This window comes from Acomys minous, assembly GCF_964271855.1.
Source record: "Acomys minous genome assembly, chromosome: 11".
Classification (NCBI taxonomy): Eukaryota; Metazoa; Chordata; class Mammalia; order Rodentia; family Muridae; genus Acomys; species Acomys minous.
The window spans coordinates 20442014-20457688 of NC_140492.1; positions in this window are offsets into that span (position 1 = coordinate 20442014).

Here is a 15675-nt window from a genome sequence, read left to right on the forward strand (position 1 = left end):
CATAATACCTATGTTCTGTGGTTCTACAGATTATAACGTTGTCATAACTGACTTAATAGCTAATATCTACATATAAATGAATATATGCCTTTTTATCTCTCTGGGTCTGGTTTGCCTCACTGGTTCCATCCATTTGCCTGCAAACTTCATGATGTCATTTTTAAAGGCTGAGTAGTATTCCACTGTGTAAATGTACCAGATTTCTTTATCCAGCCATCTGTTGAGGGCCATCTAGGTTGTTTTCTACCTTTGGTTATTATAAATAGAGAAACAATGAATGTGGTTGAGCAAGTGCCTCTGTGGTAGGAAGAAGTATCCTTTGAGTATTACCCAAGAGGAGTATAGCTAGATATTGAGGTAGATCAATACCAATATTTCTGAGGAAGACTGATTTCCATAGTGGCCATACAAGTTTCCACTTCCACTCTTGAGGGGTGAGTGTTCTCCTTATTCCACATGCTCACCATCGTGACCTGTCATTTGTGTCACTGATATTAGTCATTACAACAGATGTGAGATGAAATCTCAAAGTAGTATTGTTTTTCATTTCCCCGACGACTAAGAATGTTGAACATTTCTTTAAGTGTTTCTCAGACATCTGAGATTCCTCTGTTGAGAATTCTCTGTTTAGATCTGTACCCCATTTTTAGTTGCATAATTTTGTCTATAGATATCTAGTTTCTTGAGTTTTATATGTATATTGGATACTACTTCTCCATTTGATGTGGATTTGGAAAACTCTTTTTCCATTCTATAAACTCTTTCTTTGCCCGAAGTATAATGCCATTTATCTTACAGAAGCTTTTCAGTTTCATGTTGTTGGTCTTTGTACCTTTGATATCAGTGTTCTGTTCAGGAAGGTGTCTCCTGTGCCAATTTGTCAAAGGCTATTCCTACTTTCTCTTCTATCATGTTCAGTGTATCTCGGGATATGTTGAGGTCTTTGATCCACAAGGACTTGAATTTTGTGAGGGTGCAAAGTATGGATCTATATACATTCTTCTACATGCAGACATCCAATTTGATCTGCACCATTTTTAAAGATGCTTTCTTTTTTTTTCCAGGTTGTATTTCTGGCTTCTTTATCATAAACTAGGTGTCCATAAATGTGTTGATTTATGTCTGGGTCATCAATTTGATCCCATTGATGAATGTGTCTGCTTCTAACACCAGTACCATGTGGGTTTTATTATTACTATGAAACTATCAGTCCAGTAAGAAGTCTGCCTTTTTATGTTACTTGGTCTTTTTCCCCTTGCTTATTCTAATATTTTTCTTTGTTCTGTACATTTAGCATTTTAATTATGTGCCAAGAGGACTTTCTTTTTTAGTCCAAGCTATTTTGTATTCAATAAGTTTCTTATAACTTTATAGGTATCACCTTCTTTGGGTTAGAAAATGTATCTTTTATAATTTTGTTGAAAATATTTTTCTGGGCCTTTGAGCTAGGTTTCTTCCTGTCTTCTATTCCTACTATTCTTATATTTGGTCTTTTCATAGTGCCCCAGATTTCCTGGATGTCTTTGTGCAGGAGCATTTTCTAATATTTAACATTTTCTTTGAATAAGATATTCATGTCTTCTACCATGACTTCAATGCCTGAGATTCTCTCTTACATCTTTTGTATCCTGTTGATAAGAGTTGTCTCTAAAGTTCCTGTTCAAATTCCTAAGTTGTTATTTCCAAATTTCTCTCAGTTTGGGTTTTCTTTATAGACTGTAGCTCCATTTTCATGTCTTGAACTGTTTTATTCATGTCTGTCTACTCTTTGTGTTTTTGTAGATTCCTTTAAGAGGATCAAGGTCCTCTTTCAGAACCTTGATCCTATCCATGAAGGCTATTTTAAGGTCTTTGTCTTGTGCTTCACCTCTGTTGCGATTTTCAAGGCCTACTGGCTTAGGGTTCCTGCAATCTAGTGGAGATGTATTGTCCTGGCATTTACTGGTGGAGTTTTTATGCTGGCATCTAGGCATCTGGGTTTGGGGTTATTGTGATTGTAGATGCTGATATCTTGTTTGTCTTTGTTGAGTGGGTATTTTGTTCCTCGGATTCTGTTGCACTCTCTGCATCTTAGGAGTTTGTGGTGGCTGTGTGTTGCCTGATAGAAAATTCTGGGACCCAGCTAAGTGTGGCCACAGATCATTTCTGGCAAAATATGTTTCTTGGTTTGGGAGACTAACACAGAACTGGAGATGTGTTGGAGGGGTACAGGGCTCCATTGGTCAGAGGAAAGCACGTGTTCCACCAGGCTCTGCTTAGTGCCCTGAGAACGGTAGCAATGAGTGAGGAAAGGCCACAACAGGTAAGCAGCTAGAAGACTGAGAATGAGGCTGGGAGATTGGATAGGGAGGAGAGGAGGGAGTGAAAACCCAAAGCTGGCCTCTCTGCTTTGCTGGCCTACTAACTTCTCTGGCAAGTTGCCTACTGGGTTCCCAGGGAATTCCTGTTGAAGTTGTGGGCTAGAATGATGGCATGAGTGGGAGAAGGGAAGCTTGGAGGGAAGTATCTGTGTGATCCACAGGGGCAGAGAAGAAGGGGAGGCTGCTGCCAATGGTCTGCTCCAAAGCTGGGACTGAGACTGGAGCATGGATTTGGAGGCGAAGTAAAAGAGGTGAAGCTCTGCAGTTAGCTTGCCTGCTTCTCTGGCCAGAGTGCCCTATCACTTGTCCCTATGGATAAAAAGGCAGAAAGTCATAGAGCCATTCATGACTCTGCATTTTGCTATGTCACTTTAGCAAATTGGATTTAATTTTCTGAATACTAAAAGGAATACATGTGTATGTATGAACATATGTATATATATGTATATGTGTGATATATATAATATATTATTATACATCTTTCAAGAATTTTTAAATTCAAATCCATATTTTAGGCTAAAGAAAACCTTCTGTGCTTGCTAGTTTTATGTCAACTTGACAGAAGCTAGTCATTTTAGATGAGGACTTCAATGGAGAAAATGTCCCCACCAGATTGTCCTGTGGGCAAACCTATGGTGCATTTTCTTGATTGATGATTAATGTAGGAGATCCATCTCACTGTGGGCAATGCCAGCCCTGGGCAGGTAGTCCTAAGTCTTATTTTAAAAAAAAGAAGACTGAGCACACCATGTGGAGCCAGCCAGTAAGTATCACTCATCCATGGGCTCTGCCTCAGTTTCTGCCTCCAGGTTCCTGCCTTGAATTCAAGCTCTAATGGCCTTGCATGATGGACCCCAAACTTGTAAGCTGAAATTAACCCTTTCCTTGCCACTTTGCTTTTGGTCATGGTGACTTACCACAGCAATAGAAACCCAAAGACACACACCCTCCATCATAACGCTTACAGAATACCTCAAGCCATTTTAGGTGACTTCTATAAACGCTGAGCTCTCTGTCACTTTCCAATGGAAAGTAAATTATCTCGATTACTGTAGTTTCTGATAGCTGAAGATGAATTTTAATGATCATTTTGGGATATAATACAGGTCTCCATAAACTGTTCTGACAAAATGAATGTGTATATACTAAAAAGTAATCATTTTTTCCTAAAATTCCCTTTCTATGTTCATTATACTCTCAGCTTACTTAATACATTTATGTCAAGATCTTCTAAAATAAATAGATTGTTATACTTTATACTTGAGTCATTGTATCCACAATATGGAGAGCCCAAGACAAACACTCACAGCCTCTCAGTCAGGTCTGGAGTTTTTCTTGGCTGGCCCTGTCTTGTTTCTGATCCTGTTTCCTCCATTCCTGCACATTGCTCTTCATGCCCCGTTTTCACTGGCTCTGCACCTTCACACTGGTGGCAGTAAACTTCAGATCTGGCTGTGGCTGACCTTCCCTTCCTCTCAGTTTTTCCGAGGTGTGGTATGTGCCCCGCTTCTGGCTCTAAGGATGTTTGACCCTGAGAAGCTGTTCCCAAATTACCCTCTCAAACCAGAAGTTACAAGCAAGGTGCGATAAAACAAGACGGTAGTAGAGAGGAGATGTGCTCTGGACTCCTAACCACTTGCTATGGAGAAGTATAAATATCTCTGATAGCTGCTTGTCTTTGTCCCCCCTTTCTACTTCTGTGATGCAATACCACAGTTTGGGGGATTTATTATTTTTTTAATAGAGGTTTATTTATTTTTAGGCCATGGAGGCTGAAAAAAAAAATCCAATGTCAAGATGCCAGCATTAGATACAAAGCATCACAAGATGACACAAAACTAGCATCCTGGACAGAGCTCCCTTCTGTGTCAAGGCTACACCTAAAGAATCAGTGAATCCACTGATCCACCAGTGAATCCAAAACAGCTCTATAAAAGTTCTTCCATGCAAATACTTACAAATCTCCTGAGATTGGAGGAACTCATTCACACTTTAGTACTGTGGGGACAAAGTCCCAAATTCGGTAGCTGAGAGTAGTTCTGATGGTTTACTTTGATTGCCAACTTGAATAGATCTAGACTCACCTAAGAGACAAGCCTCTCAAGCACATGTGAGGGGTTGTCAGATTGTGACATGCAAGACTCACCTTCTTTATGGGCGGCCCTATCCCATGGCCTTGCTTGCTGGACTGAATTAAGAGAAAATGACAAGAGCATCCATTACTGTCTGCTTCCTGACAGCCGGTGCAGAGGGATCAACCACAGCAAGTGCTTGTTGCCATGGTTTTCCTGCCATGATGGAGTGGACCCTTGAACAGTGATCCGAAATCACCCTTTCTTTCCTCAAGTTGTTTTTGTCACATATTTTTGCCACAGAAACAAGAAACACAACTAATCTGATAATATATATTTATTATCTGATTCGCTTCTGAAGGGAGAAAGTCTAAAACATCATCTGCAGTGGGTGGGGCTAAGCACAAGATACTAGATCTGCACACCTTAAAGCTCTAAGGATGCCTTTTCTAGCCAGTAGAGACGGCCTACACTTTTTAGACTCTGTCAAGCCACAAATATGCTTCTGTCATCTCCTTCTGATTCTTCAGTCTCACCTTTCGTTGCTAAGGACCACTGTTTTCACTTGGGGCTCATTTAGGGAATCCTTGATCACATCTCCATCTCTAGAACCTCAACTTAAGTCAATGTCAAGACACCCTTCTAGCGTGGAAAGTAGCACAGTCACAGGTTCTCAGGGATTCGACTGTGGACATCTCTGTGTGGAGGGAGACATTATTCTGCGCTACCACAAAAAAGGGAAAAAATGAAAAGAGGAGAAATAGAAGTGGCATCTCAGGACCTACACAATACCCGAGAAATGGTAGCATTGGTGCTGCAAATCATTCTCTCCCGTTGGGGCCCCCCACTGTCCCTTTCTTGCCCTGCCTGCCCAGTGTTGCACCCTGTGATCTCATCCTCTCTTCTCCACTGAACTGAAACTCCTCTGGAGTTCATCTCAAAGATAATGAGCTAATCTAGGCTAATGAGCTCTTCAGGCAGACTGCATCATCGCTGAGGATTCCTGTTGAAGACAATGCCCCACTTTCCGCTGACCTTGGTAGTTACCGAGCTAGTATTAAGAAATGGTGGCCAGGTAGAAAGGGCTAGAGACCCCACTGGGAGCATGCTTTGCAGAGAGATCCTTCCACGTCACTCCAGGCAAGAAATCACTTTAACCTACTTCCCGTGATGTAGACAGGACCCTAGAGAGTGGTGTCTCAGTCTTCCTCCTGAGACAAAATCATACTTCTCAGTCCTTACTGGCCTTGGCTTTCTCACATATTCAAGAGGAGGATTATTCTCCATTGTGTCAATTTGTGAATTTTGGATTATCAAAAACTTTAGCAGTATCTCTTGATTCAGAACGTGGACAGTAAGGCTGTTTGCAGCACTTTCACTTGAACTAAATGGTGCAGTTAGAGCAATGTGATTAACTTTCTCTAAGAGCTTTGAGAAGTCTCTGAACTCACTCGTGCTTCTGAATAAACTGATCTTATGCTTTTGTTCATCTTGAAGGCTCAGAAGCATCTCCAACACCTGAAAAGCCATTTTTTAACCCTTGACCTGAGATCCTTTGAATGACACTGACTTCTGTCCTGGCATCATCATCCTTCCATTTCCTAACAGAATATTACTAAACCCTGATGTCCCTGGCCACATGGTATGCTACATTCTTTTCAGGGTGTTGCTCTGATGAGTAAAAGAAAGAGATGTGAATGCCATAGACAGAGATCCACAGACCCTGTATCACTGAAAGCCTGAAAAAAAAACCACATCTCAAAGCATAAGGATTCTAAATGCAGCAAGAAGGAAGACAATGACTTGAGAACTAGACATTTGCTTTGAGATATTTTAGTGTGGTGCTGTCTGCATCATACTGCTTTCTATTTTCTCCCTTGTAACCTGCCAAGTGCCTGCCACACAGGAGGACTTAATATGTGTTCATTGATTGATGGATTGATTGCTCAAGAGGCAAAGCAAAAGTCAGGATTTGTACTAATCTGTTAGTATTGTGTAATGCCTGAGGCTGGCAATGTAGAAAGTCAGCAGGGTTGTTTTAGCTTATGGTTCAGGAAAGGCATAGCTTTAGCATCTGCAGCTATCTATGGTCTTGGTAGCAGAGTCCAGAGCTTCACATAGGAAAAATTGGGGGAAGAATCTCCCTCCCTCTCTCTCTCTCTCTCTCTCTCTCTCTCTCTCTCTCTCTCTCTCTCTCTCTCTCTCTCTCTCAACTTAGTCACAAGAACACTAATGATTATGTGAAATGCTAACTACTGCCCAAATGTACTGTCACCAGTTCCAACTTTTTAAAACTTCAAAACAGGGTTTAAATTTCAGCATGCGTTCTGTGTAATAACCATATTCTTGACCAAAATACTTCATGGCTGTATGGCATCTATTCATAAGAGTGCTTTATCCCAAGTCTACGAATCAGTATAATCCACAGATGGCAGGCAGCAGTCATTGGCCCCCTGTCGTGAGGTGCCTCCCATAGTTTCCAGTGAACATCAGTAACAGGAGCAAAAGGTGACTTGCCCTTGCCTTGTTATTGTTAAGAAATAAGACAAGCACAATAGTAAATATGATACAAACATATACATGTACTATTGATACATATTAATATTAAAGATATTGGAAAATGTACCTTGGTTGGCCTGTAGGCATAGAGTGCAGACTACAGGAGACTTGGTGTCAGACTCCTTCCCAGCAGTCACTCAAATCCACCTCCCTGTCTGATCCTCATGAAGGACAGCGTAGAAAAGTACTTACACCTCTGAGAGAGACGCAAGTAGGACAAAGCTATAAAGCAGGCCAGAATGTAACTGACAGCTGTCCTAGAACTACAGAAAGGCAAGCCAAAGGAGGAAGAAGCTAGCACAAATGAAGCAAGCCACGAAAACCACACGTAGTCCAGGCAAGCCCTATGCCATTACAGCCAGGTCTGTGAACAAGCACATCCTTGTGCTTGTTTGTTTTGTTTTGTTTTGAGACAAGATCTCTCATACTCCATAACCCAGGTTGACCCGTGGATCGTTGTGTAACCCAGGCTCCCCTCGACTGTGTCAGCCCTCCTGCTGTAGCATCTTAAATACTGAATTAAGAGGTGAAAGTCATCACGCTCATCCCTCTTTATCATTTGTCAAGTTTGAGTCCAGTGCCTGATGCTTATAGCCATGTCTATGTCCCTTTCTCAGATACTCAGTAGCTGTTGTATTCATGTAAATAGCATACCTTCTGGGTTACCATTCCACAGAAAGCATTAAAATTGCAAATGGATGTGTTGGATTACTCATACCTGTAATCCTACCATTTGGGAGGTAGAGGCAAAAGGAGTGGATATTCAAGGTAAACCTTGGCTACATAGCACACTCAAAGCCACCCTGGGCTACATGAGACACTGTTTCAAGAAAGAAACAAAGCCCATAAATGTTCATAAGAGACACAACATACAGGATTAGCATAGGGTAACAGATATGAATACCACTGAAATACAAGAATATTACCCCCACACTACCAGGAAGAACACTAACTAATCAGATATGTCCAATAGCAGAAACCAGTGGCTTACAAAAACAATGCAAAGGCTTAAAGAGACACCTGTCAGCATATAGGGAAGGAACTAGAGTCACATGTCATTGAGGTGACCAGGATCAGTGAGGTTAGGTGGCTGTTCTGTAGTACTAAGCGATCACTACTGATGGGATAAATGTCACATTTTTACTAAAGAACTGCTTTTCATTGAAAGCAAATATGATTCACCAGCACAAATACAAAAGAAAAAAAAAAAAGAAACAACAGGTGGTGAATACAACTCAAGACATTAAATTTCCATGAGTCACTGAAGCCAGATGGTGTGCTTTTGAGAATTCAGCAGAAACTTAAGATCAAAGCATTTTGGGTACTAACAGTATAGGCGACTTACCACCAACATTAGGGAGCCGCCAACTGTGCTATCTGACACCGTTAGACAGAGGACAGATTGTTTAGGTAATTCAATTAATTCAAGGAAACCGAATGAATACACAGAGCAGCACCAGGTGTAAGCCACTGTTCCACACACTGGACACTCAAAAGTGTGTAAGACAAGGCCATGCCCTCCAAAAGCTATGGCTGAGATGACTGGCATATTGTCAGCCACAAACAAATACACACGTCAAGCATAAGCAATGATTTTTATAAAGACAGCAATGCTTAAACAATTCCCATATATGCACATGTGTGTGTGTGCGTGCATGCCGGGGGGGTGGTATATGGTGTTTTGTGATTTGTGAAATGCAAATGATGAGGGTCACTGTGGAGTTCCCATGTATTATTTCCAGAGTGGCAGTGTGGACCCCCCCCCACTTCATCCTTCTGAGAAGACTGCAGAAGTGGAGGCTGTCTGCTCTGCCCCAGCCCTCTCACACCCTCTGCCAATAACAGGGTGTGTATAATCCTGGCTTTCAATGCTGGAAAGCCACAGGCTGGACATTGGAGATTCTGGAGCAGGTACCACAGAAGCAGCCTATCCCCATGCACATGCATGCTGTTGGAACCAGCAGGGGCATCATAGAATCCACCATAGGAGGTCCATCTTCCAAGTCTCAAGGGTATGCAGTGATGCACAGCTGCAAACGAGTGTGGGAAATGCGGAGCTGTGCAGCCATCGAGGCAGGCTAAGAGTAGAACCATGGCTGAGAGATGAAGACATGTTGGCTCTATTTACACGTATCCCTCAGGAGTTTATACTTAGGAAGGTAACCCTCTGTCCTCAAGATGGGAGCTATACTGCTATCATGGTATCGAGTTCATTTTCATTACAAGAGCAGCTTTGTTTTTATTTTATTTTTTTAAATTTATTTATTCATTGTATATGAGTGCTTTATCTGCAGAAGAGGGTATCAGATCACATTATAGATGGTTGTGAGCCACTAAGCAGTTGCTGGGAATTGAACTCAGGACCTTTGGAAGAGCAGGAGGTGCTCTTAACCACTGAGCCATCTCAAAATGTCCTTGGCTTATGTGCCTGGTCTCACCACGTGACACTCTTCATGTAACCTTGCAGTAGAAACCAGTAGGTGTACCCTTAGACTTCTCTTTCCAAAAAGCTTCAGGTAGCCTGCCTTTCTTCTCTATCATTTATGTAGGCTGTGGTGTTGACACAGAGCAGAAGAAAATAGAATGGCCACACTCTGTAGCATTTAAACCCACCTTCCTAATCACAATAGTGGACTTCTATACCCAGCCCCATCTGCAGATGTAGCTCTTCCTGACTCTCCCACCTCGCTAAGACAGAAGCTACAGAGTCAACCCTCGCCTCTCCCTCATTTGCTCAGTTACCATTTAGATCATTAAGAAACAAAACAAAACAACCTTGCAAGTTGTATTACAGAGGTTCTGCCTCAGTTTCCAGCCTCTTCACATTAAAAAAAAAAAAAAAGTAAGTTTCCCTGGAGTTACCTACCAGGTTCTCCCCAACCACTGTGTGTGTGTGTGTGTGTGTGTGTGTGTGTGTGTGTGTGTGTGTGTGTGTGTGTGTGTAGATCTTTGGGTTATTTCTGAGTGCATGCAAATGAACATGCAAAGGTACATGTGCCTGTGAAGGCTAGAAATTGCCTTCAGCATTCCCCTTATTGCCCTCCACCTTACACGATGAGGCAAGGTCTATTCTACTGCCTTTTTTACAGTTTGATCTCATCTCCCTGTGTCACAGCTCCTCTTCTCTCCACGCCCAGATGCAACGTACTGACTCATCTATGCATTTTCTTCTTTTGTTCCTATTCTCAAGCTACCATTTTAGTAAGTGATTCTCTATTCATATTCTGTGACCCAGTGGGAAAATTACTTTGTCAAAATGCTCCCAAGTAGTTTTTTTTTCTCTACTTATTGTCCAAATATATATCTCAAGTGTTTCATAACATACTGCATTTTCTCACATACTGTCTGTTGTTCTTCTGTAAATGTAAACGGATAACCAACATCTCAGTTCCATTTTTACTGAATAACCAGAGGAAAAAATATGTTATAAAAAAATCTTTTTTTTAAATAAAAGAGAATTTGAAGACCCAAGAATATTTCAAACTATTACAAGATTTTAAAAAAAGTTCTTCTCAGACTTAGGTATAAGATAGATAGATAGATAGATAGATAGATAGATAGATAGATAGATAGGTAGATAGATAGACAGATAGATAGACAGACAGATAGATAGATGTTTGAGACATTGAGACCTTGGTGTCTTTCTCTTTCAGATCTGCTCAGTCTATAAATGTTGTAAGCCTTGCAGTTGGCACCAGCCAAGCTGAGCACATGGGAGGTTCTTACAGGCAATCTTGGCTCTCTAGCCAGATTGAGCCAGCAAAATTGTAGAAGCCTGGCACAGCTTCTCTTGGACTGTGTACATGTTTAAATGATAGTACCTGCATGAAACAAATCCTAGATACTGGTTTTCATGTATTTCCCAGGAGAAAGAAAGATGTACTGAAATCTACAGTGAACCTGTTAAGTCATAGAACAATTTGATTCCTTGTATTCTTTTTTCCAAGATATATATTATTTTATTAATTTGTTCTTGTTACATCTCAATGGTTATCCCATCCCTTGTATCCTCCCATTCTTCCCTCCCTCCCATTTTCCCCTTATTCCCCTCCCCTATGACAGTTTCTGAGGGGGATTACCTCCCCCTGTATATTCTCATAGGGTATCAAGTCTCTTCTTGGTAACCTGTTGTCCTTCCTCTGAGTGCCACTAGGTCTCCCCCTCCAGGGAAAATGGTCAAATATGAGGCACCAGAGTACGTGAGAAAGTCATATCCAACTCTCCACTCAGCTGTGGAGAATGTTCTGACCATTGGCTAGATCTGGGTAGAAGGATCCAGAGGGTCCTAGAAACCTACAAGTAGAACATTATGAGAAGCAGATTTGGGCCCAGGGGTCCCACTCAAACTAAGGCACCAGCCAAGGACAATACAGGCTGTAAACTTTAAACCCCATGTATTAATTCTTAAAGTTATGAGAATTGATATAAAGATAAAGAAAACCAAAAAGTCACTGTTGGTTAACAAAAGAAAAACACAGTGGAATTTGACTGATGCTTTTATGGGGATTTCTTCTAGAGAATAATTTCCCACATGAATCTTAGGGAATCCTGGCTAATAACTTCATGATCAGAAGTATGAGAAAGGAACATACACATGGTCTTCTTAGAATATCAAATCATTGTAGACGCTTAGCACAGCTTCTCCTGGGATGTGCATGTGTTTACATGATAGTACCTGGATGACTGTAAACATAGATATTGGCATTTGTGTAACTTCCAAGAGAAAGAAAAAGCTGCCTTCTAGCCTCTTAGAAGGCCTATTAAATGTCTTAAAATCAATGGCTCTTATAAGGCACTTGGCTCTGGCAACGTCCAACAGGATTAGCATTCAGTACTGATAAGGGAAACAAAGACTTTAGGTTCGGGAAACTGAGCTTTAAACGGTTGTAATGGGAGTGAAAGTGGAGGCTCTAGGTGTCCTCTGACTGTAAATTACGAGAAACTAAGCCCTAGAATAATTTCTCCCTGTTGTAGACTGAATTGGGTGATGGTAATGCCTAAACAAAAGACACTGGGCTCTCATTCCTGCAAGCTGTGAATATGATTTTATGTAGAGAAAGATCAAATATCACATTACATGGCAAAAGATGCAACTTAGGGACGTTAGAGTAAGAGCTATCCAGAGTTATACATGAAGTCCTTAAATATAATCATTTATCAGACAGAAAGAGGAGAGGACATATGCTGGGAACACAGAAGTGTCACACTGGAATATCGGGGCAGACATCAGAAGCTTCTAGAATCATAGTACAAGCTTTTGCCTACCGCCCCCACAATGTTCCGTCAACTCTCAGGCATAGTGAGCAAATAAGATTTATTCCAATGTCTTCAACTCTATGGTTATTTGTTACAGCAGCCACAAGAAGCTCATACATCCTCACTGAGCACCTCTGCAAAGTAGGCACTCTACAGTGTTCAGGCCACCTCCATAATGCCCCCCGAAGTGGCAGCTGCTTCCACCTCCAGCATCCCAGTTTCCTTTAATAGTTGTCATCATCCTCCTTGCACCTATTTATATATAATAGCCTATATAATATCAAAGGCAATTACTTTCATAAATGTGAACAACCTCTTGGTATATACAGCTTTTTTTTTTTATGGCCGAGGATATTTTCATGATGAATCCGTTTGTCCTTTTTGTCAACTTTTACTTAATGCTTCTATCATCAGCTTAAATAAGTGTGAGAGACAACTGACCTCCAGTAAATAGGACAAAGGTCAGAGAGGAGAGCTTGGAGCAGCTAGGGCATATTCATGAGACACATAAAAGGCAACCCTTTTCTGACGTTTTAGGCTTTGGTGGAAAGGCTCTGTTTCAGAGTGTGGTGGTTCAAGCTGGACTGCGTGGCAGAGGAAGACCTTAGAGGCAAATATTCATCTTGGGAGTTGTTTCCAGAGGAGATGAGCCAGCAGCAGAAGCAAGTGGTCACACAAGTTAGCCCAAGTCAAAGGAGCCACCTACAAACAAAGAAACAAAAACATTTTTTGGCCTTTAGTAAAAAAAATAAACATGCCATTGGGTCAGAATCATTATAAACCCCGATAAAACTAATAGAAGCGTTTTAAGGATGATAAGTCCGTGGCCTGCCCCTCCCTGACCTTTGCAGTACTGGACATTGAACATAATTCCAGGCAAGTGCACAAACTCAGTTAAATCTCCAGTTCTCTCTCTGTCTCTCTGTCTCTGTCTGTCTGTCTATCTGTCTGTCTGTGTCTCCCTCTCTCTCTCTCTCTCTCTCTCTCTCTCTCTCTCTCTCTCTCTCTCTCTCTCTCATGTGCATGTGCATTTGTGCGTGTGTGTGTGTGTGTGTGTGATGCATGCAAGTATCTGCCTGTTCACATGGGTGTGCACACGTGGACTCATTCACACATGTGTGCAGGCACATGGATTACTAAGGTTGTTGTTGGTATCTGCCTTGATCACTCTCTTAACCAGTTGCTTGTATCTATTGAGGGAGGGCTCTCCTTTTAATCCCAGGACTCACCAATGTAGCTGGTTTAGGTAGTCAGCTTTCTCTCAGAATTCCGTTCTTTCTCTCCAGTAATGGACTTGCAGGGATGCTATGATACACCTTCTTGAATTTATGTAGTGCTGGCGATCTGTACTTAAGTGTCTTCACACTTAAACATCAACTACTTTCTCTACTGAATTATCTCACCCCTAATGTGCCCCCATGCCTGCCTGACTGCCTGGCTGCCTGGCTGCCTTCTTTCCTTCCTTCATTCCTTCTTCCCTCCCTCCATCCCTCCCTCCCTCCCTCTGTCCTTTACTCCCTGCTTTTCTCCCTCCATGCCTTTCTTCCTCCCCTCCTCCCTTCCTCTCTTCCTCCCTCCTTCCCTCCCTCCCTCTGTTCCTTCCTCCCTTCCTCTCTCTCTCTCCCTTCCATCCTTGTTCCCTCCCTTCCCTCCTCCCTCCTTCCCTTCTTCTTTCCTTCCTTCCTCCCTTCCTCCCTCTCTCCCTTCCTTCCTTCTTCTCTCCCTGCCTCCCTCCTTCCCCCTTTCTTTATTTCTTTCCTTCTTCCTTTCATTTGAGTTAAAGGCTCACTAAGCATCAGACTGGCTTTGACCTTTCACCTTACTCAAAGCTTGAGGCTAGCCTTATTCTGTTTTTTTTTTTTTTTTTTTCTGTAGCCTCCCTAACTACCTGGGCCACCAGGACAATCCCGTGAGTGTGACTCATTTCCTGTATTCCTTATATTAGTTTGTAAGAAGAAAAAGTGAATATGAAGAATTTCAATTCTGTAGGTTCCAAGTGAAAATCACAAAGCAGAACATAATAAAACACCGGTTACTCAGCATTCCTTAAAACTTACTAAAGGAGCTGGGGCATTTGCCTGTGAGGGTGAATGGTCAGGAGAATAACCCAAGTGGTAAGTTAAAGGTGAAGGGTTCTGCTCGTTCCCAGTTTTTCTGGTTGGTTGGCAGTAGCAGTTAATCTCTGGGTGGCAGGCAGGGTGACTTGCTGACAAATGCTGTGTTCAAATGTGCATGTTACACACATGTTAAATTCTTTTTTTTTTTCTTTTTTTACATCTCGATTGTTAGCCCTTCTCCTGTTTCCTCCCATTCTTCCCTCCCTCCTACCTCCCTCCTTCTCCCCTCTCCTGTGTCTGTGATTGAGGGAGACCTCCTCCCCCTATATATGCCCTTAGGATAGCGAGTCTCTTCTTGGTAACTTGCTATCCCTCCTCTGAGTGCCATCAGGCCTCCCCATCCAGGAGACATGGTCAGAAAAGGAGGCACATGTTAAATTCTAATGGTGCTACAGTCAGCCTCTCCTATCTTCCTATATGTGCTGCAATTTAAATTGGAAAGGTCAGGGGGGAGGGAATGTGTGTGTCTCTCTCTCTCTGTGTGTGTGTGTGTGTGTGTGTGTGTGTGTGTGTGTGTGTGTGTATTTGCTGATTCTATAATGATGTTTAAAATGCAAGACAATTGAAAATGTGTGACTAAGACTACACACACACACACACACACACACACACACACACACACACACACACATTCTTCTTTCTGTTTCTATATTCTACCAGGTAGCATATGAACAGAAATGTGTAGGATGATTTAGTGTCTGGCTCACATCATGCTTCATAGATGGCACCTCCCATTTGACCATATATGGTAGAAGAAAAAGACAAGCATCTTTGGATTTCTTTTTTTTTTTTTTTAAATAAGGGCACTACTTTCATTAATGAAAATCTGCACTCAATTACTTAATGAAGTTTCACCTCTTAGTACCAGGACACTAAAAACTAAGCTTCCTCCCATGAACTTGGGAGGATACAAATGTACACTACAGAACGGATGGATAGATAATAGACAGTCATATAGCTACATCATAGAAGATAAATTAGATATAAAAAGATTCAAATATCTGTACCATTGAACAGTTACTAAGCAGCTCAACACATTAATCTGTTGAACATATTGTCTTAATGTTATACACATTCAAAAGGCATCTCTTCTACAAATCATAATACTATTTATTTATGTTTTTTGTAAGTTTTTGTAGATCTTGGAATCAGTTCTTTCCTTCTATGGGTCATGCAGATACAACTCAGGTTATTGGGATTGGCAACCAGTGCCTTTACCCACTGAGCTATCTGGCCAGCCTTTTAAATCATAAAATATTTTTTAAAATAATATGTACAGACACAATAACAAAGTATGTCATGCAATTGTGA